Here is a 21,612-nt window from a genome sequence, read left to right as displayed (position 1 = left end):
AGTTGGATCCTTTTGGCATTGCAGTGATAATCTTGGCATCATCACTCCCACAGTTGTCTGCAATTAACAGTTGTCACATTCAAGCCTCCTTACATTCATTAATGTCCAGGTCCTGCCTGACACCACACCAAGGCTGCAAACATGACAGCAGAGCAGGCTAGGAGAGGTTTTGCAGGAGGAACTTCAATCACTCCTTTCCTATCATCCCTGACCATCACCATTTTCTTTCTAGACTGAATAATGTCTTTTCCACTTGCTCTCGTTTTCTCTGACAGCACTGTTGGTGCTACCAGAAATAACAGCAGTAGGTCAGAGAGCAATGTCATACTGGCATCTTTTTACAACCTGATCACCACGGCCATGAGAGCACCAGGATTTCCTAGTGCTGAAGCCCCTGGAAATATTCAGTACCTTCAGATGGACATTAACACCTAAATCTACAAAGAAAAGCCGGACAAGGCAAGAGGCTGCCATTCCAATTCCTTACGTACAATAAAGAGAAAGAGCAGAACCTGATTCAATATCATATGCAAAGTACAGGATCAGCTTTAATGACATGAGAGTATAGTCCAGGGAAATTCGTACAAAAGTGCATTCCCATACTAGGGAAACAGCATTTGCCAGTGTCACAGGCTGCTGCTGGCAGTGCTGGAACTGAAAGAGACCGTTGGCCAAATCTGTCTTAGCCACAAAGCAGTCCTTGGCTCTCAAACACTAGTGTGAGTAAAGTAGTTTGTATTTTATTTCAATTAAGTGAGTTGGAGGGGGCAGGGGAATAGGGACATTGCATTCCAACTTTAAATTGTGTTTAGAAAGCCATTTCCTTTTATCCACAAGGAGAGCAGTGGAAGATAAAGAGGGTCTTATAGCTTTCCAATAAAATGGTATTTTACTAAGAGTGTTCATGTTTCCACAGGTCTGGTCCTCTTTCAGTCCAGCACATGCCAGCAGTCAGCCTGTGACACTGCAAATGCCTGTTTCCCTAGTATGGGAATTGCACTTTGTACGAATTGTCCCCTGGACTATACTCTCTTGTCAGTAAAGCTGATCCTGTACTTTGCATAGGATATTGAATCAGGTTCTGCTCTTTCTCTTTATTGTACGTAGGAATTGGAATGGACAGCCTCTTGCCTTGTCCGGACTTTTTCTTTGTAGATTGAGGTGTTTTTGTTCCATCTGAAGGTACTGAATATTTTCAGGGGCTTCAGCACGATGGAAATCCTGGTGCTCGCATGGCAGTGGTGATCAGGTTGTAAAAAGATCAGTATGACATTGCTCTCTGACCTACTGCTGTTATTTCTGGTAGCACCAACAGTGCTGTCATAGAAAACGAGAGCAAGTTGGAAAAGACATTATTCAGATCTAGAAAAGAAAATGGTGATGGTAAGGGATGATAGGATAGGATGTGATTGAAGTTCCTCCTGCAAAACCGTCATCTAGCCTGCTCTGCTGTCATGTTTGCAGCCGTTGGTGTGGTGTCAGGCAGGACCTGGACATTAATGAATGTAAGGAGGCTTGAATGTGACAACTGTTAAGTGCAGACACGGTGGGAGTGATGATGCCAATATTATCACTGCAATGTCCAAAAGGATCCTACTGGAGCACTTATTATTCAGCTCATGTGGGATTGTTTTAGAGCCTGTGCCTCTCATTGGTGCTCTAATGCATAATCCTGACATGCCTTTGAAGGTCCTAAATTCAGGTAGAATTTTCCCAATTTTGTTGTCTTGGCTGTCCTTTGTGTGTGCCGCATCCCATCTACACAGAAGGTGCTGAAAATCCTCCACGCTGCGCCCAGACCCTGGTGCGAATGTCTTGCAGAAACACACGTGTCATGCGATCTCGGGACGGTGGGGGGCGGGGGGATTAGTGGGGTGCTGAACATCACCTGTGCATGACCAACTCATAGCTCAAAGACCTGAGATCCAACAGCCAATCTCATTGCATCCATGCTGGAAAGGAAGAATCCTGCAGAGAGACGATGGCAATGCATCCTATCTGGTAATTCCTTCTTTCTTTTATTTTATTTGTCTAGTAAATTAAATTATTAGAATTAACAACTAGCAGCTGCAAATCAGAGAGGCCAATACCCTCTGTGGATGACTCACCCTCTTGTGGGTTTTTCTGGGATGTGTTCCTGAGGAAATGAAAACGATGCTAGTGTCTTTTCTTCTCTCGCTTCCTTACAGAACGCATTTGCTGTTCTCCTGCTTAGACAATGGGTGCGTCTCTGTGAGTCCTCCATGTGTCAGGCTACACAGGTTGCCTGATATTCTGGATCACGTAGGCAGTGGGAGTCCAAAAGAAGTGACAGTGGTGTCATATCATGCCTGCTTCTGTTGCTGGTGTGGTAGAACTGAGAAGGATGAAAACACCCATGAGATGGGCAGACTGAAATGAGAGTGAGGAGAGAAATGAAATAAAGCACATTCCTGAGGAAAGAGAGGCCACACAGTGTTATGGCTAAGTGATGACAGCCAAGTGTTGCTTGATTTTTAGCGGAAGACCACTGGGCATACCCAGCACTCCATGTTACACGGTCTTGCAAGACCATGAGAAACCAAAATAAGGAAGTCAAGCTGTGCTGGCAAACTCTTGGTTCCAGTTGCTTAATAACACACCTGCTTGTGGTACCGTCCTTCCCGATAGCACAGTGCGCACCAAGAGCGGCAGCTGAGAAAAGCAGCAAAAAGCCTGACCCCCTTTAAGACACTCTAAGGGGAGGGTGAAAAGCACAACCAGCGGCTGGGTCCACTCCATGCTCAACTGGAGCAAGCAAAGGGAGAGGTCAAAGAGGAGGCAAGCTCCATGAAACCATTACGATCTTATGAACTTCTCTGGCCAGCTGAGCTGAAGAATTAGAGAAGCCACGAGGCTGATAAATCAGTACCCAAGAGTCCCAACTCTGTCTCTTCATCCCCAGATGATGCTGGAATTTCAGAGCTTGCACCTGTTGGAAGGAGCTGGTTTGGCCTAGAAGTTCTCCTGCACCCTGGCACAGCTTTTGATGTACATCAGACTGAGCCCCGGTCCTGAACAGCTGGCACAGGCTTGGCCCTCTGAGCTTGGCATGCTTGCCATGGACAGAGCTGATCCCCCACTGCTGACAGATGCTGAGCTTTTCTGATGTTCCGTATTTTTAAGTGCTTTTGGGACTTCTGCTCTAAAATGCTTCCCTTTAATTTCCATTTAATTTCCTTAAAATTGTCACTGGAGCTGTTGATACCTCTGACACGTGTCAAACGCATCCTTTTCTCTGCTGTCTCTTTCTCCCCCACTATACGCTACATAAAAAGATATAAAAAAAGATTTTCTGCTCAGCACTTCACTACCCTCTTCCACACTTTTTTGGAGCATTCAACCCTTTAAAAAAAAAGAAAAATCCTAGCATAGTGCACCTAACTGAACACATAATTGCCTCATGTAGAGTTTGTCCCGAGAATTACACAATCTCTACCTGTCTTCCCTAGACAGTGTATAATCGTGCAATCTACTGCCTTCTTTTGCTCTTCTTTCTTCTCCCTTTCTTCCCCCGCACCCCGTGGTATTTGTAATAAGTTTTCCACCTTGGCTAGACGTTTCTGGCACTCGCTGCCTTTACCTAATCTTCAGCCGCTGCAGCCAGGAGATGTAGCAGCTCTGCTCTTTCCACACCTCCATCCGGGATCTCAACACCCCACACCTGACACGTCCTCATTCCAGCATCTCCTCTGCCAGTGCCGTTTCTACCCCTTCCAGCTATTTCATTTCACCGAGGGATTATTATTGTTTTTATAATGTCCAACCGTTACGCCATTAGGGTGAAGGAAGAATACCTGCAATGACCAATACTGGCTGCATTTGATGACCAACAGCTTAGGATGCTACAGTAATGAATACAATACCACCAATAGGTAGGCGTGATCATAAGTTTTCCATTGCAGCAGGTTTGAATAGGGAAAGTACGGATGGGACCATGGGAACTGTGGCTGACAAAAGGTTCCCCCAAAATTCCCACCGAGCACTGCAGCAGCATTCCAAGCTGCCGTCAGAGTCCTGGACAGCACGCTACCACTGCAAAAGCTCCATTTTCCATAGGAAAAAGGCCTTGTCTTCCTAAGCCCAGCCCGAATGATTCCAGTGCTCCAGCTTATGCTAAGACAGAAGTTAAACTTTGAGTCTGGCAGGAGCCACCTTTTCCCTGGTTAACACACAGCTTCCACTGGGGCACAGAGAGCAGAAAGCAGAATTATTTGCAATCATGTATTTGAAATGTGTAAAGAAAATTACCTTGGAGTGAGCTCACATCCTTTCAGGTCTAGCTTTTCGCTAACAATCTAGCAAATATGTTCCCTGGCAGAAGTGTTTACTGAGACAATAAACCACATTTTTTAGCTCTTTGTTCAAAGTATCATTGAAATATGTAGTGTTGAGTATTTACCTCTCCAACTTGATCATCAGAGCTACCCTCACCCACTTGGAGATTAGGAACATACCATGTAGCTGATGTGTTTGAACACCGAAACTTTGAATCCGAGCAATAGATTTGAAGATTGTGTTTGCACATCCCAAAAAGTCCCAAGTACTCACACCAAGGACAACTTTACAAAGCAACTGCGAAGACCTGGGGCACTCCAAACAGGTGAAGGAAGGAGGAAATAGCTTAAAACTGGATTCAGTTCCATCCAGGTTCCCCTGCAGGCAACACGTCCCACATTTACACAGGCACTTCTCACATTTTTGAGCTTCCTCAGCCCAGCTGACCAAGCAGTTGCTACATTTCTCTTGCAACCTGCTTCTTCCCGCTGTCCAGGTCCTTGTTCCACCTGAGGCAAGTTACTGCCAGTGACACCGAGACACATTTAAAGCATCACATCTAGTTAATTCCCTTCCCATCTTTCCTGCATTACCCCAGTCTAACTGGTGTTGAGGTGTTACACTCTTCACGCTACAAGCACTTTAGGAAGGGAGTACCTATATTTTCATAACCTTCATCTTCCCAAGCACGTAAATAAGATCCATGAGCATTTTACAGCTTACCTTCATTCCAGTCCCTGAGTGAAAGCGGCCTCATGTTTCAGTACTTAGCCAGGGGTGTTGACCTTTGCTGCCCAAAATAAAAGGTCCCAATCTGAAGCACAGCCCTGGGTAACACAGGTGGGCCCCCTCACGCTCCCACCTGCACAGGTCCTTTGCTCCATATCTCTTCTGGTCCCACCTAAGGGACAGGGCCACCATATGCCAAGGCTACTGGGTGAGTCAGATCCACCACAGCCAGTCTCGCCAGCCACTGACACTTGTAATCCATTCACAAATTCACAGGGCAGCCTCTACCAGCAACATTACTAACAGTCCCAAACATTCCAAATGCATACAAAAAAGCAATGGTTGTTTGGAGCTTTTGTTTGCTTGTTTTAAATACCTGGTTTTGTTTCTCCTTGTTTCCTTTTGAATTTTGAAGCCTGCATTTAGCAGGTTCTTTCAGCAACCATGATGTGCTTTTGAAAAGAGACAATCCCTTGATTCAGGACCTCAGGCTTTCAAAGAAACTCAACACAGCATCACAACAGACTGCTGTAACCCTGATATGGGTCTCATTTGCAGCATTTGTAAAGAAATCGATCATTTCTAGATAATGATTCATGGGACCCTGAAGTAGCTGCAAGAGAACAGTTGTGCTGCACTTCTACATCTGTCACACCACTTCAGGGGACTCCAGCAATGTGCTCTGCTCTCCAAAGCCTAGAGCCGAGTACATCAGACAGCCCTGGGAGTCAGAAGACCTGGCCTCTTGGCTTGTCCACTGACTTACTCACCGGCTCCAGGTAAGTCACTAGAAATTATTCATTTGAGGGCGCTGCAGAAGGGCTGTAAGGGGGAGCCCTTTGGTGGAGCAGAAGCCCTCTGTGACCCACAGCTGGGACTCACAACAAACACCACTCCGTTATTCCAGTGGTGTTCTCACAGCACAGACAACAGCCAAGAAAACTTTTGCAACACCATGAGTGTATTAGGGGAAACTAACTGAAGCTCCTCTGCTAATTTAGACCCCACAAGGAGGTCACAGAGCAGCAAAATAATGTGATTTATTGGTGCTGACCTCTCTTTTGTTAAACATCTGCTGGAATTTACTTTTAAGGCTACCTGCTGGAGGGTCTCCACTTGCTCCTTACTTAGGTAAAACATCTGTGAGGCAGTCTCGGCTGGATTCCTCCGCTCTCATCCTGGGTGTGTGCCCTGATCCCTCCCCTCTCATCCACAGGGTTGCATCCTGTTTAATAGGACTTAGGAAATCTGGGCTCGTACCTCAATTAGTCCCCAGTGTTACAGCGACATCCTTCCATGGAGCTAAGAGGGCTCTTCTGGGACAGGAGGAGTTGAAACTCAGCCAATGCAGGACACAGAATCTCCAATGACTAGAAGCAACATGTGGATGAGACAACCAAGGGAGACACCAGTCTAGGTGAAAAGAGGAACAAAACCAATACGGTTTAACATGACCTGCTGCAAATCCAGCACTATCCATGACCATCATTTGCTGCTACCAGCTCATCTGCAGCGGCCAGGGCTGTGCCACGAAGCCTGGGCCGTTACTATACCATGTGAAAGCCCTGTATTTTCCTTACCATGCCTTTGTGAATGTTTCTTCCTCAGCTGGCAGCTCCAATATTAATGAGAAACTAACGGAGAGTGCCAGGCTAACGCAGAAGTAGTAATGAAGATTAATCTCTCCCCAGAGAGGATGACAAGCCTTCTCAGAGACCTAGTGCATCACAACAGCATTTGGAGGGACAAAAGTGGGTCAATGAAAGCTAATAGTAGCAAAACTCTCTCTTGTTCTTAATTACAGAGCAGTGTGTAGGGATTTCAAATAAGCTGCTCGGTCCACTGTAGCTGCTGGATTCCCAAGCAGGGACCCATGACCACACAGGACTTTGACGGCATAACTGGGCACAGATCTCTCACTAGGAAACAAGCAGAGCCAGGGAGACTGGGGCAGCCTGGGCTTCACTCCCTGATAGCAACTAGAAGACTCGGTTTTGGAAGATGCATTGGATAACCTTCTGTGTAACACAGAACAGGACTTCAGTAGGATCCTGCCTACTCGCTAGGGCAGCAAGTGATTCCTGAGCAGGGATTTCAGGTCAGGCTGGGATTTCTCTCTCAACAACAAGCTGGCAGCCTCCAGCAGCCTTTGGAGTTGGTTCTCCTACACTACAATTCTCTGGTGCATAATTTATTGCCAAAGGATGATAGATTTGTACATGGCTTCAAGGCATGGCCTTAACAAGTCTGTCAAAGAGGGTCTCATCGAGGGCTGTTACCAGCACATGTGTCACTACTGACCTGGAAGGCTCTCAAGAACAGAAGCAGCATGGGGAGACCCTGCACCATGGGAGACACTTGCCATTTGGGAACACGACCGAGTTCCCAAGCCTATGGCCTTACATCACTCCTGCCTCCTTGCCTCGACTCCCAGCCCATCACATGAAGCCATTTGGTGGCCGAGTGCATAGCATCCCAGGTAACACTCCGGTTTCTGGTGCTGGTGTGTCCGCACTGTCCCATGAAACAGCCTTTGCCAGGCCTTCAAGACATGACCATCACACTCATTTCATGAAGATGCTTCCAACTCCTCCTTTGCCTGCCCTGGGCAAACCCACTTAATAGAAAAACAAATAAACAAACAAAACCCCACACACAATTCCCCTGGGCCATCACTGTGCTGAGAGGCTGAACTGGAGGAGAAAGCACCAAGCTTCGCTGCTCTAGCTGAGCCACAAAAGCAGTGAGCACTTAGGATTCCTGTCTTGCCTGGCTGGAGCCCAAATGGAAGCAAATCCTCTGCAGGCAGAGCTGTCCTGCCAGCTCCACAATCTCACAGAGGGAAAACATGCTGCGGCTAAAGAAAAAATCAATGACTTTGCACATGTCTTTGCAAGGCTGTATTCAAAGAGGTGACTGGCACTGAAACTGCCCTACTTACCACAAAAGCAGTGACAGTGCCACCACCACAGCAGGGGACAGACTAACTCCAGGCCTTGTTTCAGCCCTTGTATTCTAATTGGAGCAGGCTGTGCTGCCAGCAAGAAAATGGGATCTTTTTCAAGATCAGAGGTACGTCTCCCACTATGCTTACAAAGGTGAGCCAACAGCTTCACAACTGCATTTAACTCTTGCCCGGCTGACATCCACAGCACCAGTTCCTGCACACTCCCTGCAGGAGGAAAGAAAGGCGGGGGATGGAAATCAATCGGCTGCAAAGATTTACAGTCGTTCAGCAGCTGGGGACAGAGCAGCACGTTCTGCTGGAAGCATCAGTGTCTGGGTGAACACTTCTGGCATGCAGCTCTCACCTTTGAGAAATGTGCAGCTTTACTGCTGTATAAAAAAAGTCAGGTTGCCCACCAGCGGAGCAAACAGAAACCATCCTAAATCTGCCTGACCTCTACTGCAAGACTAACTGCCTGCCCTCTTGCATTTTATGCTGGGCAGTGCCATTGCTCACACATTTTGATGTCCTCTCCAAGCAGTGTGGGCAGGACTATGGGGTAGAGCTGCCACCCTTAGACCACACCGCAGCTATCACGCTCTTGGGGCTAGAGGGCTCTACCCACCTATCTGAAGTCCTTCTGCTGGGCTCCAGCATGAGGGGAGGACAAATGGGCATTAGCAGGGGCTGGTTCAGGCTGCAGGCCTCTGTCCAGAGGGTTTCTGTCCCTATTGCTAGGAACATGCTGCCCACGCACCCAGGGGAAACGCTGTTCCCTAAACATCTGAATAAAATGCCTCATGTGTTCTGCTAAGCTGAGCATTTAAAGGAAATATGTTCCCAGCTCTCACTGATAGCAGAAGGACTTAGGCACCTAATTGTGCTAGGCTCCTTTGAAAGCCCTGGATTTCAATGCTCAAAGGTCTGCTCTAGTTAGCCAAATAATTGCCTGTGTCATGTCTGTGCTCTTGAACAACTGGCAGTAGAGCTAACTTACACTGATTCACCTTCTTCTGACTCACAGTCATTTATATGCACTATTTCCAGCACTGGGAGTTGAAATAATGATACATGTTTTCCATACATTCACAAGAGAATTCATAAACACCACGAATACATGACTTCATGTTCAGCCATGCCAGGCTCTTCTAACTTCCCAACTAAATAAAAATGACCACATCTATTCTGAACTGTAGGCATGCTGAACCAAGTTTAGGAAAATATTAATCCAGCAAAATCCTTTTTTCCCCTATTTTTAAAGCAAATTCTCGCACTGAAAGCTTTGAAGGCTGTCAGGCTCAAGGATAAAGCTTTTCCTTTTTACTACAGAATTAGCATCTCCTGGCTGGTCTTGGCTTGTGCCCTCACACTGTGAAGGAGGCGATGCTCAGAAAACTGAACAAGCACTCCTGGCTTTACAGTGCTTTTCTCATTCTGAGTTTACAACTGCCCCACAGCTGGTGCCAGCTGTGACACAGACACTGTCCCCCAGCACACAGCCCCAAACAGCTCTCAGCAAGGTCGACGTGAGCCATCTCCAGCTGTGACACCAGGCTCTGACCCCTTCATGTTTATTCCTTCCAGTATCATTCAAACTCCTTCCTGGTGGGCCAACCTCCCATAGCCCACTAAGGGTCGCCTTTCTTTAGCACTTTGGTGCTTCAGCAGGGATGCTTGGCTAAAAAAAAAAGCAGCAGGGGATTGATTCCAGCTTCTAAATTCAACTATCAACGAAGGTACATTTCTAGACTTGTGTTAAGCAGTAGAGGGACTCCTCGCCCATCATCATTAGATGCTTGACCCCAAGGCCACTGAAATGGCAGGAAGATGGTGTACCGAAGACAAGGTACTGGCACACTAGCAAATTCACCTACATTCACACCAAACTATCTATCCCAGGATACATCACACCACGTCTGACCATGTCAGGAGATGAACCAATGGAGATAAAACCGCTAACTTGACTCTCAAGGCCGCGCAATGCCCTTGCTTTTAGCTGCACAGAGAATTAGGGGACCTTCTCCCAGAGCCTGACTCTGAATCACTTAGTTTCAGCTCAGCCATCAGCCCTAGCTAAGAGCAAAACGACCGTAGCTGCCAACACGTAGTTCCCCCAGGGAAGTACTCGTTAGCTGCAAAACCACCAGAGAGGAACCAAGAGCACCCTGGTCCCAGCTCGGCTGGTGGTGTGGTGGGACACAGAGCGGTGGACGGGTGCTACAAGAACAGCTGGCCCCTGAGCAGGATGGCTTTTGATTTATTTGGCTTTATGCATACTGAAGAGAGACACTCAAGCTCCACAAAAGTCCAGGGTACGTGAGCTCTGCTTTAGGCCTCAGGCACGCTAACCATTACGGCTGTCAGTACTACCAGACAAAATGGTTTCTAGGGAAAGGAGGAAGGGTCTGGTGATACATCAATTTCTCTTCCTTGTGCCATGGCAGTAGAAAGCTGGGCAGGGGGTAGTTACCATAGGATCACAAACCAGGATCAGACTGGGACCATAAAGTGTTTCAGTTCAAGACAAGCTCTGACAAAGCTGTTCCACAACTGCTCTATCTCCAGCTCTGACTATCTCGCATTTCCTTTGGTCCTTACAAGCCCAGCAACCAGATAGTGATGGTTGAGAGCAGAAGGGAAGCTGCCTAAAGACTGCAAGTCCCAGCTTCAAAGGGCACTGGAGACAAGCCACGCCTGGGTGGAATGATCCATGGAGGCATGGATGTCTGCTCAGCAGCTCCATGCAGGCAGGGGTCTGCCTGCTCCTGTTGGGTTGTAGGAGTCCAGGAGCAACTTACAGATTCCTGAGCAGCTTACAGCTAGTGCCTGGTCCTTATTGTCAGTTGTCATCTCTGCTGCTTTGGGGATTTTTACCAGCTGTGCTCTGCTAGAGGAATGCAATGTGGCCACCAACCTGATGTGAAGATCAGGCTGAGCCTGCTCATTGAGGGTTTGCCTGGGCCACCCCACCAAGCATGCATGGCTCTCACCTGTGGAGCTGCAACCAGTCCACTTTGCCTTTAAAGAACAGACAGTGCTAAACAGACTGCTTTTGTGATCCATTTACATGCCAGAGACTCAGCTCTTCTTAAAAATAGGACAATTAGAGAATTTAATTGCCGTGACTTTGCAAACAGCCTTTTGTCATGTTAAGCACTGAGCACTAAGCCAGGATCAACAAACAGAAGGCAAAATGAGTCCTGTGGTCAGGTAACCAGGGAGACTGGACAGCTGAGCAGTGATGATGATGGTGTGAGGCTGGGATGGGAAACAGCCCATTTGGCAGCCACCAGCAATGCTGCGAGTATTGCAGCTCCTCGGAGAGGCCAAGGCTCAAAGGTCTGTAGCAGAACCAGGCAGAGTCAGTGCTGCCCTCTTCACTGACTCCTCTCAGGTCAGGATCAGGCCTTGACCAAAGCAGGTCACAGCAAGGAAGTCATTTGATGGGAGGAACAGAGGTGGTCCATGATGTATGACCAAGCTCTGGCTTTATGGCTGGGACCCAAAAACTGTATGGTTGTGCTTGGTGCTGCTCTGCCACGATCTCAGCAACTTGGGGAAGCTTCTGTCTCCCCACAACATTGCACAGACACAGCCCACGGCCAGACACGGCTGCCTGTGTGTAGCAGGCTGACCTCGAGTCCCTGGGGTGCTTCACTTGGCAGTGCAATAACAAACAAAACCCAAACCATGGCTGAGTACTTCTGATGGATGCATAAATCACAGCACTTCCCTCCAAGTCAGCAGAATAATTCCAGGTGACACCTGAAGCTCAGACTCTCCCTCCTCGCTACACGCCCACAGCAAAGCTTCCCGGCAGCAAAGGGCTCCAGCTGTTCCCTCAGCCTGAGGGCAGTAACTGAACCCCCAGCTTATGGTTTGTCAAGCAGGGGCAAGACTGGTCGTGTGCTTTAAAGTAAGCTTCTGCTTAAGTACTTACTTGGGACTTCACTACAGTGCTGAAATACAGTTTAGAGGTAATTTCTCAAAAGCTCCTCCATGGTTGCAGGATCCTAGTCCTCCTGCTGATCGCTACAACTTGGGCTCCTAACATGGAAGGTGGTCACTAGAACATGTTCTTGAGGGGGTTTGAAACTCTCTGCCTCCATTTCCTCAGCTTTCTAGAGGTCGTTATGGGAGATCTGCAAGGGGAAATGAATGTTTGTACAATACATAACTGAATGGAATAAATAACAATTAGTGAAACAAGAGGATACGTATTAAACTGATTAAAAGCTATCCAAGCCGAACAGAACTAAAAATAAATGAAGCCTAGCTACAAGTCTAATGAACAATTGCTTCACAACTGTTCCTAACTCATCCTTCAAATAAGAAAAAAAAACCACTTAAACAAAATGTACAAATTTTTTTTAAGATAAAGATGTTTGTCAAGAAAAAAAAAATGCAAATAGGGCCTTGTAAATATTCATTTAAGTTGCATATGGAAAATAAGTCAGAACTTCTATTTCCTCCCAGTATGGACTGTGAGAAACCACCAACCACTTTTCTGCCCATTCATAAGCAAGTCCTCTTGCTCCCACCACCTCTCGAACACTGTGTGCTTGTCCAGCCAAATGCAATTTAACCAAATTCACACCTTCCCCTCTATAAACTATTATCTCTGCATCAACCTTCTGTGTGGGTAAGGAGGGCCACAAGAGTCCAAATGCATGGCTTGGTGACCATTCCTCCCTTTTCTTGGCTTTTTGTTCACTGCATGATGACATCTCCAGCTTTGAGCTCCTATTTATACCATAAGCACATGGCACCTTGTGGTCAGGCCATGGCTGATGCTCTTTGTAGGCACAAAAGCTTCAGTTTAGCACAAACCCGATTTTAAATGCAAAAGTAGGCTCTTAAAAAGAAAAGCAATGCATCACGGTACCAGACTGTGTGATGGGTATTAGCCAGGTACTTAAGTGACTTGCTGAATCAGGGCCATGACCTATTGATTACAGATGATACATTAATGACGTATATTTCTCAGAAGTGATGATGGAGTCTGTATCTTGGCCAAGGTTATCCAACACGTACAGCAACGCAGACCGACACAGGAATTACCTGCAGCCTGTGGACAGTCCAAACAACAGCCCATGGGTTTGCTACGTTCCCTGACTGCACAACTTTAAATGTAATCGGGGTCCAGCACGGCAGGTCCACAGGGTTGGCAGCAACTTTGAGCAGGGAAAATTTGTGCTAATTGCAGACAGGCTGTGCAGAGGTTTATAGCTGTGCCTAACCATACAAGTCTTTAAATGAGAATTAATAAAAATTAATTAGCTAGCATTAATCAAGTAAAATCAATTAGCAAACACTATAATAACAGCTGTACAGTAAGGTTGCAAAGGAAAGTCTATTTGAGATTTGGACTATTGCTCTGGTGCCATTCCCATTGTCTATATTTAATACCAACTGCCGCCTTAATATTCAGGGCCAGTTCCCTGCATGGACTGAATCCAGAGCCTGCCAGTTCGGTGCCTGCCGAGCACTGGCACGGCTCTGCCCTCGCTGTCACAGGCGGCGCTGCGGACAGAAGAAACGGCCGTCACGCAAAGGACAGCGCTTTTCTCTGCGGTGTGTCGCACAGCGTTGACCCACCCCTTCCTCCCTTCGGCATACACAGAGCCAGAACTTTCAAATCTCATCCCATTTATCCTGAGCACCATCACATACTCCTAACAGGGTTCGCAGCCTCGTCATCTTCCCGTGGCATTGCCATGAGGTGTAAGCTGGTGCTTGCCTTGTAAATGGAGCCAAAGCGGTTTAGAAAATGAGATCCTGACAGTCTGGACCACTACTCCCAGTTCTGGGGAATGAAAGTTTTGACAGTGGTAGCTCAGTGCTCTTGTGTGAGCCTAGGAAGCCAGTGCACACAGCATGAGCAAAGCAAAATATTGTGCTGTAAATGCTACAGCAGGAAAATACCCAAAGACTGTCAATTCAACACTGCATTGGCAAGAGCTGGTTTTATTGACATCTGCTGTTTTCATAATTGCATAAGGAAACAGAAAGACAGAGATATTCAAAACCATTATCCAGGCCAGGCCCTGGGAAGCTGCACTCTGTGTGTGCTGGTGTGCCCGTCCTGGAGCAGCCGAGCCACACACTGCTGCTCCTCCTCAAAGCACAGGAGATCTCCCCTCTCCTCTCTTGCACCTTTTCCCCAAATCCATTTTCAAACAACACAGCTTTCTGTCAACCCACCCACACAAGAGCCTGTTGCCAGGGTCGGGGTTTCATTTGCAATATAATATATAAGGGACAGCAATCTCCCAGTTTCCTCAGGAATGGTGTGGACTGACCCAAGACCCGGGCAGACACTTGGCTGCCCGTGCCCTTCTCAGAAGGAACCAGCCTCCCCATTCACACCGCAGGCTGCCCTGGATTAACGCTGGTTCACGCTCCGTGGCAAAGCCGCGCCACAGCGGTTCTGCCGTGTGGCACAGCAGCGCTGAAGTTAATGGTGCAGGAGAGCAGTCGGGTGTGACTTCAAAGAAACGGGAGAATGTGCTTCTAGCTTTTCCATAATAGTTAATCATTAAAACCACTTATGGTCACAGAAGGTGCTGGCCTCCTTACAAGCTTCCCTTATCAGCCATAATTATTTCCTGATCAGCTCTCGCCTACCTACCTGGCAGACTTATGCACAACACCCCGAATCACCTGACTGCATTTATTGCCCTATATTCCTGGCCAAATGGGCCTCTGCTCTGTCAGCTGCAATATTTATGGCATGTTATTTCTCCCAGCCCATGCCTAAACATGAAAGTTTTCTGCCCACTTCCTCCCCCTTTATACCATCCCTCTTTCTGTGACAAAACAAAACGGAACAGTCATCTAAATACCTCAGCAGTTCTTCCTCCTCTGCTTCCCCAAATGCAACAGCTCGTCTTGTGTAAAGCCCAGGGGGTACTGCCGCCATCTCCCTAATAACTACTTTTTCAGTCCTTCTCTGCTTTCTTACAAAGGTGGCTCAACTCCCAAGAGAAGAGAGACATAAACCCAAGCGATAGACCTAAAGGTGGCACCCACATGGGGTGTTATTTGCCATGTCAGAGCCTGAGTCCTTGGGAGGAGAGTTCAGAGTCACCAACTTAACTCTGTTATTGAATAAAAATGGATAAAATAACCCTGACCAGCAAGGTTGGTCTGAACAGACAAAGTCAAATCCTGAAGCCCTATGTGAGTGAACCACTAGAAATTTCCAATAGTGAGAAAAGAACTTGTAAAAGCAACTTAGAGAAATAAAAGCAAGAACTGGAAATCCAGTCCTTATTGCAACTCTGATTAACAGATAGAAATTCATTTGTTCTCAGTGAAGCAGAAGCAGCTGTATAGTCTATAGGTAGCACATGCCTACGTATAGACATGAGCTGTACAAAGCCTGAGCTACCAACAGGAGCTTTTTATCAAAACACTTAGAAAAGGGGACAGCGGACTCCAAACATGGAGGGGAAGAGTCAAAAAGTGGGAACATGGTATTTCACAATCAAATTCATTGTCTCAGAGAGACAATAACATCTACAAAAAGGAATTAAAAACGCATCAAAGGGGCATTTCATCTTCATTGCTTAAGTTTAGGGAAATTCAAAACCACAAGAGGAGCAGGGGATGTACACGGAATAACCCCAGGGCCAGATTACATCGCTGTTACTTAACAGCACTGGTGTCTGATACCCGTCTGATTCCATGTGCAGAAGACTGCAAGGTCATTCTGAAACACTTGCAATCTACAACTCAGATCAGTGTTTCCTCTTTCTTTCCAGCACGTCATCCACATAAACCAGCCAGTAACTCAGAGAGTTCATGGAACTCTCAAATATGGCCAAGAATCTGGAAATACTCCGCTTGTCTTGCTCGCTGCAGTCAGGTCACTTCCAAGGCAGAACAAGCAGATGTGCACCAAAAGGACACCATCTGTGCTCCAAGAGCACAAATAATACACTAGCAAAGTATAAAATAAGAAGTGTCTACCTGCACGTGCAGTTCTCCACCTGGTGAGCATACCATGCTTCCTTCTGCTCTCACAGTCATCTATCACTTTGCTTGGGGCTGCAGCAGATAGTTCTTTCAAAATGCCAGCACAAGGCTTAGGAATGGTCATGAAGGTATTGCAGGATCTCAGAAAGTATTACTGAAAGGCTAGAGAAAAGGAAGGTAAAGCTGCCTTTTTTTAAAGCCACCTTATATAAATGACCCTGTGAAGCACCTAAGCAACGATTCCTGGGGAAGGGGTCTCATCATCCTCTCTTGGAAAAGACAAACACCACATAGAGAAGAAGAATGGCCTGACCAGTGATTTTGCAGACTGCACAGCTCCTGTCTCCATGTGGGAGGATGCCTTATCTCAGAAAAGAGATGGCAGGGGTAGGTAATCGAGGTCTGCAGAGACACAAAGGGCAGAAAGGTGATCAAAGCACAAGTGTTCCGTACTTCCCACAAAAAAAAAACCAAACCCAAAACAACAAAAAAACCCCCACCAAACCTAGAGCCACGGCAGTTACCAGGTCCACCAAGAGTCACCAGGATGCTGATGCCAGAAAATGCAACGATGGGTCAGAGGTTACACCAGCGGGGGGTTCATGCTATGAACAGTTTCTCTCCTGTGCTTCCCCTAAGCGCGTGTCACTGGTCACAGTCAGGGACAGGGTACCAGGTTAAGGCCAGAGCCAGTACAGAAGCTCCAGTGTTCATGGTCTCACTACTGGGGTGTAACCTGAGAGCTAATACTGGAAAACAAGCCACCTTCCACATAGAGCAATACCCAGACAGGTAGGTCTGGGAAGCTGCTTGTTTGATTTCTTGAAACCTTTTATTTCATACTCTGTTGCTTTATTTCAGCTTTTTTTTTTTCTTTGTATTAAAAATACACCTGCAATAAGCAGCCTTGCACCTTGGAGTCAGCTGTCTGTCCACAAATAACAGCTCCCCCTTTCCTGCTGTCTCTCCATGTGCCCTGACCCTTAAACTAAAGAGCTCTCTGCCCATTCCCCACAGTGTGTTCAGTCTTTGGCCTCTCTGCCACGACAGCCAACAGCAGTAGCAATTATGGAAGTCACTCACTGTGATGTGATGTCCCGTCCATGGGGCACACACGTCAAACTACTCCTGTGAGACCCACGGAGTGTGGGAGTCCCCACAGAGCAGGACCCAGCTTGCTTTTCTCTGCACAGCACATCTCATCTCACTCTTTCATTAGAACACAGCAGCTTGGCCTAACGGTTGAACTATCTAATGCAACATGTCTACTGTTATCAGCAGCCATGAAAATTAATAGCACCATTCTTTCCATTTTTAATGCAGTTTGAGAGACTTTAATCAAATCTGATGAAGGGCAAAGCAGCCAGTGATGACGTTATGCAGGAGGGAGGGAGCGCGTTATCTGCCCTGTAGCTGTGCCTTGTATCAGTGCTCCAAAAGTCTGCTACCAGGGCAGCCTGAACAACTTTTTAGAGGGCATCTTGGCACTACCAGACCACACAGTGAAAACTACAGCTGTGTATTTTGAGCTGTGCCATTCTTTTATCCAAATTCACCTACTGGCTTAACTGACATAGATAGTGTTGAACCTTCTCCCAAAGGTCCAAAAAGGATGCTACTTCCTTGGTTTTCAGTGGATTTCTGTGTAAAGTTCCCCCTGAAGACAGATCTAGAGCCCTGGCCTTTAGCAAATACCTGTATCTTCCGGCTCAGACCTCACCAAGCCATCGCTGGGACAGGTTCCCAGTGCCGCAGATCCCGGTTTGCTGCCGGCGCAGGCGGGAGCCTGCTGGTCTGTGCCAGCTCAGAGCCCGTGCCCGCCAGCCCCAGGGCATGCGGGGCCCTGCACCACCATCAGGCTTCATCTTGCCCATCCAGCGCTCAGCCTTGTTTAACCACCGGGAGGGAAGCAGGGAAACCTTTCATGGAACTGGAAAAGGTTTATCACGTTTTTTTCTGAAGGAGGTTTTAGTTTCCAGGCAAGTTTTCTTTTGTAAAATCCAAGTAAATCATACATGTAGCATGAAGTCCCATCTCAAGGGGGTAGAGGTGTGGGAAAAGTTGGGGTTTGGTTTGCAAAACCTGTGCATTTTGCTTAGGTTTCCCTTCCCACATATCACCCCCTCCACCCTGAAAAGCCCTGAAATGTCCTGATAGAAATAGCTGCTTTGGGGGACACACACACCTATCATAAAGCCCCAGCTTCCAACAGAAACATATTTAAAAAGTGGGCTTCTGAGTTGCTTTATGCTCTGAACGGAATCAAGAGACAGGTCTGGCGGCTGAATCACGCCCCAGCGCATCCCACAGACTCACAAACACTCACACATGTGCCCCAAAGGCGCTTCCAGGCTCCTCCTGCTCTACCGAAGCTGCGGCTCAGCTGCCGGGGCTGCTCGCTCCCGGGAAGGGATCCCGCCACCCGCATGGACAGATGCCACCCGTCACAGCCATTCCCCGTGGCACAGTCTGTCTGTCGGCCTCGGTGACAGCTCCGCACCGTGATGGCTCTGGGAGCGCAGCCAGCGCTGCTGAACGCAGACAGGGCGCTGGGCCTGCCTTTGCACCTCTAAAGTCATGGTGGTCACTCTCTTATGAGCAAATAGCTTTTGCTCCACTTTTTGGGTCTGTTTTTTCCATTTCCCCGTGCGTGGCTCTTTCTCATCACAAAAACACAGCCCACCATTACTACTAGCCATGTTCACATGCAAAACCCCTGGTCTCCAGCCCCCAGAAGAAAGCACTGGAAGGCAAAAATCAGGGAAATAAACTGCATTAACATAATTTATCTTTTGCACTGGGGCTCCACCCTCACCTTCAAGATAATGAGAAACAGGGCACTCCCACCCCCCTCATGCACAATCCCCTTTTTATTTCCTATGCAATGAGGAATTAAGACATGAGACTTTCTCAACTACTTCTCACAAGAGCTGTCTCTGGCTTTGACTTTGATAATCCAGCTTGACTGCTCTTTCTCTGGCAGCGGCACTGGCGTCAGTAGCCAAAGTGATGGATGGGATTTACAGCTCAAAACTGCCTTTGGGATAACTGGTCAAAGAAAAGTGCCTAAAACTCTCAATCTATCCTTCCTCAAGTTCCTAAGCCACAGGATTTTCACAGATACCTTTTTCCTTTATTGTTAGCTTTGAAACAGGAGCAAAATAAAGTAGGTGAGACTCTCAAGTAGCTGTTGTGTTTGCATCCATCACTAGAGGAAAGCGAATTATATCACCAGGAAGTGGCAGTGGCTGCCCAAATTTTCTACCATCCCAAATTCCTGATGACATTGCTCGTGCACTGCTTTTCTAGTTTCTTTCCTTTATCTGAATTTTTATTCTAAATCTCCTGGGCCAGGTATGACCAGAGTGAATGCTGTTGCCTACAGGTAGAAAACAAAGGTAAAAGACACAAGAAGATCAATAGTTGAGCTGCGACAAAACATGGCATCAGTGTAGTCTCTGTGCACCCTGGAAGGATGTAAGATACTGACTTTAGGTGGTTGCTAGAGACACTACAGTTGCCAGGTCACAATTTCAGCTAAACTCGTGTTCCATTAAATCTGTCTCAAGTTATCTTCGTCATCAGAGGATCTGTGATCACTCGGTAATATAACAATGGCTGAAACTTCGCATGCAATCAGATTGATAGGCCTCATTAAGACACTTATCAAAAGCTAGTAAAAACCTACCAGTTTATGGCTACCAGCAGGAAAGTTACAATACGGGCAGTTATATTCTTCTTCTTTAGCTTTCAGGTGTATTTTTGTAAAGGTTTCATTGTTTAAGTACTTAGAGCTTAATGAATACTCAAACAACTGCCTGATTTTAAGCTCTCAGGACTGCCAGCAATGACTGAGGTTGACGATAACTTAGAGAAGGGCTCAATAGCAAGGGGTGAGCACCAAGGTTCCGACTGATAAGTGTGATTGCTTCGTGCCCTTCAGAGCTTAAATTTGTTACCAAGTTACTGCAGAATAATGCAGTAAATGCACTTTAGCTGACCCCAGCAACCAGCTGTGTACACGCTCTTAACCCACAGCAAAGATAGTGACCCGAGTGACACAGACATGCATGTACACAGGCAGCAGTAAATGTAAGCCAGAGCTCAGTTCAACACAGCCTCAAATACCCTTCAAAGTTGAAAATAGGAAAGAAAATTGTTCATTTGGTTCTTCAGCACTGATACAGACCTATAACTGTTTCCAGGGCAGGGACTGCAAGGGTAGTCTGAGATGTTTCTGTTTGATGTAAATGTAATTTGTATTTAATGTCTTGGAGGTAGAAGTCTGTGTTGGCTCTCTTGCCGTTCAAAAGCCAGCAGATCCCAAACACAAGCAGACAGCAAAACTAAGCTGCATCTCAACACCTGAGAAATGCTGGGACTGACACACAGTTGTCTTTTATCAAGGAATATGATATCCAGCCTACTTTGTCATTATAAAAGCAGCAGGACTATTTTTTTAGGAAGAAGACAGTTTCGACTTTGTACTTGAGGACTTTCCCAACCACCATACAACCACAGAGTAAACAGATGTACCAGGGTGATTTTGGGTGAAGAGTGACTCAGGATTTCTGAGGCAGCATCAAGTGCAAACAAGACCTTTGAGATGAATTACTGACTGCCTCAAAGTGAAACAGCACTAACAGATGCACTCTGTGTCACAGGGCAGTCACCTTTTTCTCTCTAGAGGTGATTCTTCCCAGAGATTAGACCTATGAAGGTGGCACCTTCCATCACATAAGTGTCTGCAGCCATTTCCTCCCAGTACACAAGAGAGACAACCCGTACGTGCGATCACACAACATGCCCCGTTGCCTCTGGGAATTGTCCAATTTCAGCTGGAATTGGAACAAGAAGAGAAGCCACCAAGATCCTGAGTTCCTATGAATTTTGTGAAAACTGGGGGTCAAACAGAGCAGAAATGCTCTATTGATGCTGCTGCTAGGGGAAGAGTTAATAAACTGAGCTCTCCTGACACTGGAGAACACCCAGAAGGACATGTTAGAAAGCTGATCTGACTCCTACTGCTGCTTGTGAAACTGCTGGTTTCTTCCCCTGTTACTCTGTGATGCACCCTGACATTCCTCAAGCAGTTGGGATCCTGTTTTGTAGGACCCTATTTGCCCTGACCACTTGATACAGGCTTGCTGGGCTTGGGCTTTAAAGATACACTCTGCCTTTATCCACAGCCTGGGGGTGGCTGTGGATTCACTGTTCAAACTCTGTGGTTTTCTTCTCAGAAAAGGCAGCGGTTTCTGAAAATCTCTGCTGGCCTTTGGAGGCCAAACTCTACCGGCTTTCAAAGGGGACTTTTCCTCCTCGCTGCTTGCAGTGTCCGAAACCCTCTCAGGTCAGTTTTTTTCCTGTAAATGCTCTGAGAATCCTCCAGCTTCCTAGAGAGCTCTGAGCTCTCATCGTTGGGATCCCTTTGGAGGCAGGTCTGGAGGACGCCCAGCTCACAACCTGTTTCCCAGACACACTGGGGGATTTGATTCAAAGCCTGACTCTACAGGAAGCTGAGTCCTGATGTCGGTCGGCCTGCAGGACGACTCATGTCTCCACTATCTGTGAGAGAAATTCTTAAACCTTTGCTCACAGTGAGCAGCAGCTGACACTCTTAATCATCACAGAGAATTAAGGGGAGGGATGGAAAAACGTCT

The 21,612-nt window shown here is 47.0% G+C and overlaps 1 protein-coding gene across 10 annotated transcripts in view; it reads right to left on the bottom strand.

Annotated features, from left to right (window-relative positions):
* Positions 1 to 21,612, bottom strand: part of DUSP7 (dual specificity phosphatase 7) — a 330,623-nt gene that overhangs the window by 165,646 nt on the left and 143,365 nt on the right. The window contains exon 1 of one of the 10 annotated variants that reach the window (XR_010475034.1): positions 6,286 to 6,300. The exons of the other annotated variants lie outside the window; for them this stretch is intronic. The gene's annotated coding sequence lies outside the window, so the exon portion shown is untranslated. Of the gene's footprint in view, positions 1 to 6,285; positions 6,301 to 21,612 lie in introns of those variants that run through there. 10 annotated transcript variants of the gene reach the window in all.

Source organism: Columba livia, chromosome 10, assembly GCF_036013475.1.
Source record: "Columba livia isolate bColLiv1 breed racing homer chromosome 10, bColLiv1.pat.W.v2, whole genome shotgun sequence".
Classification (NCBI taxonomy): Eukaryota; Metazoa; Chordata; class Aves; order Columbiformes; family Columbidae; genus Columba; species Columba livia.
This window is presented reverse-complemented; position numbering and strand designations above follow the sequence as displayed.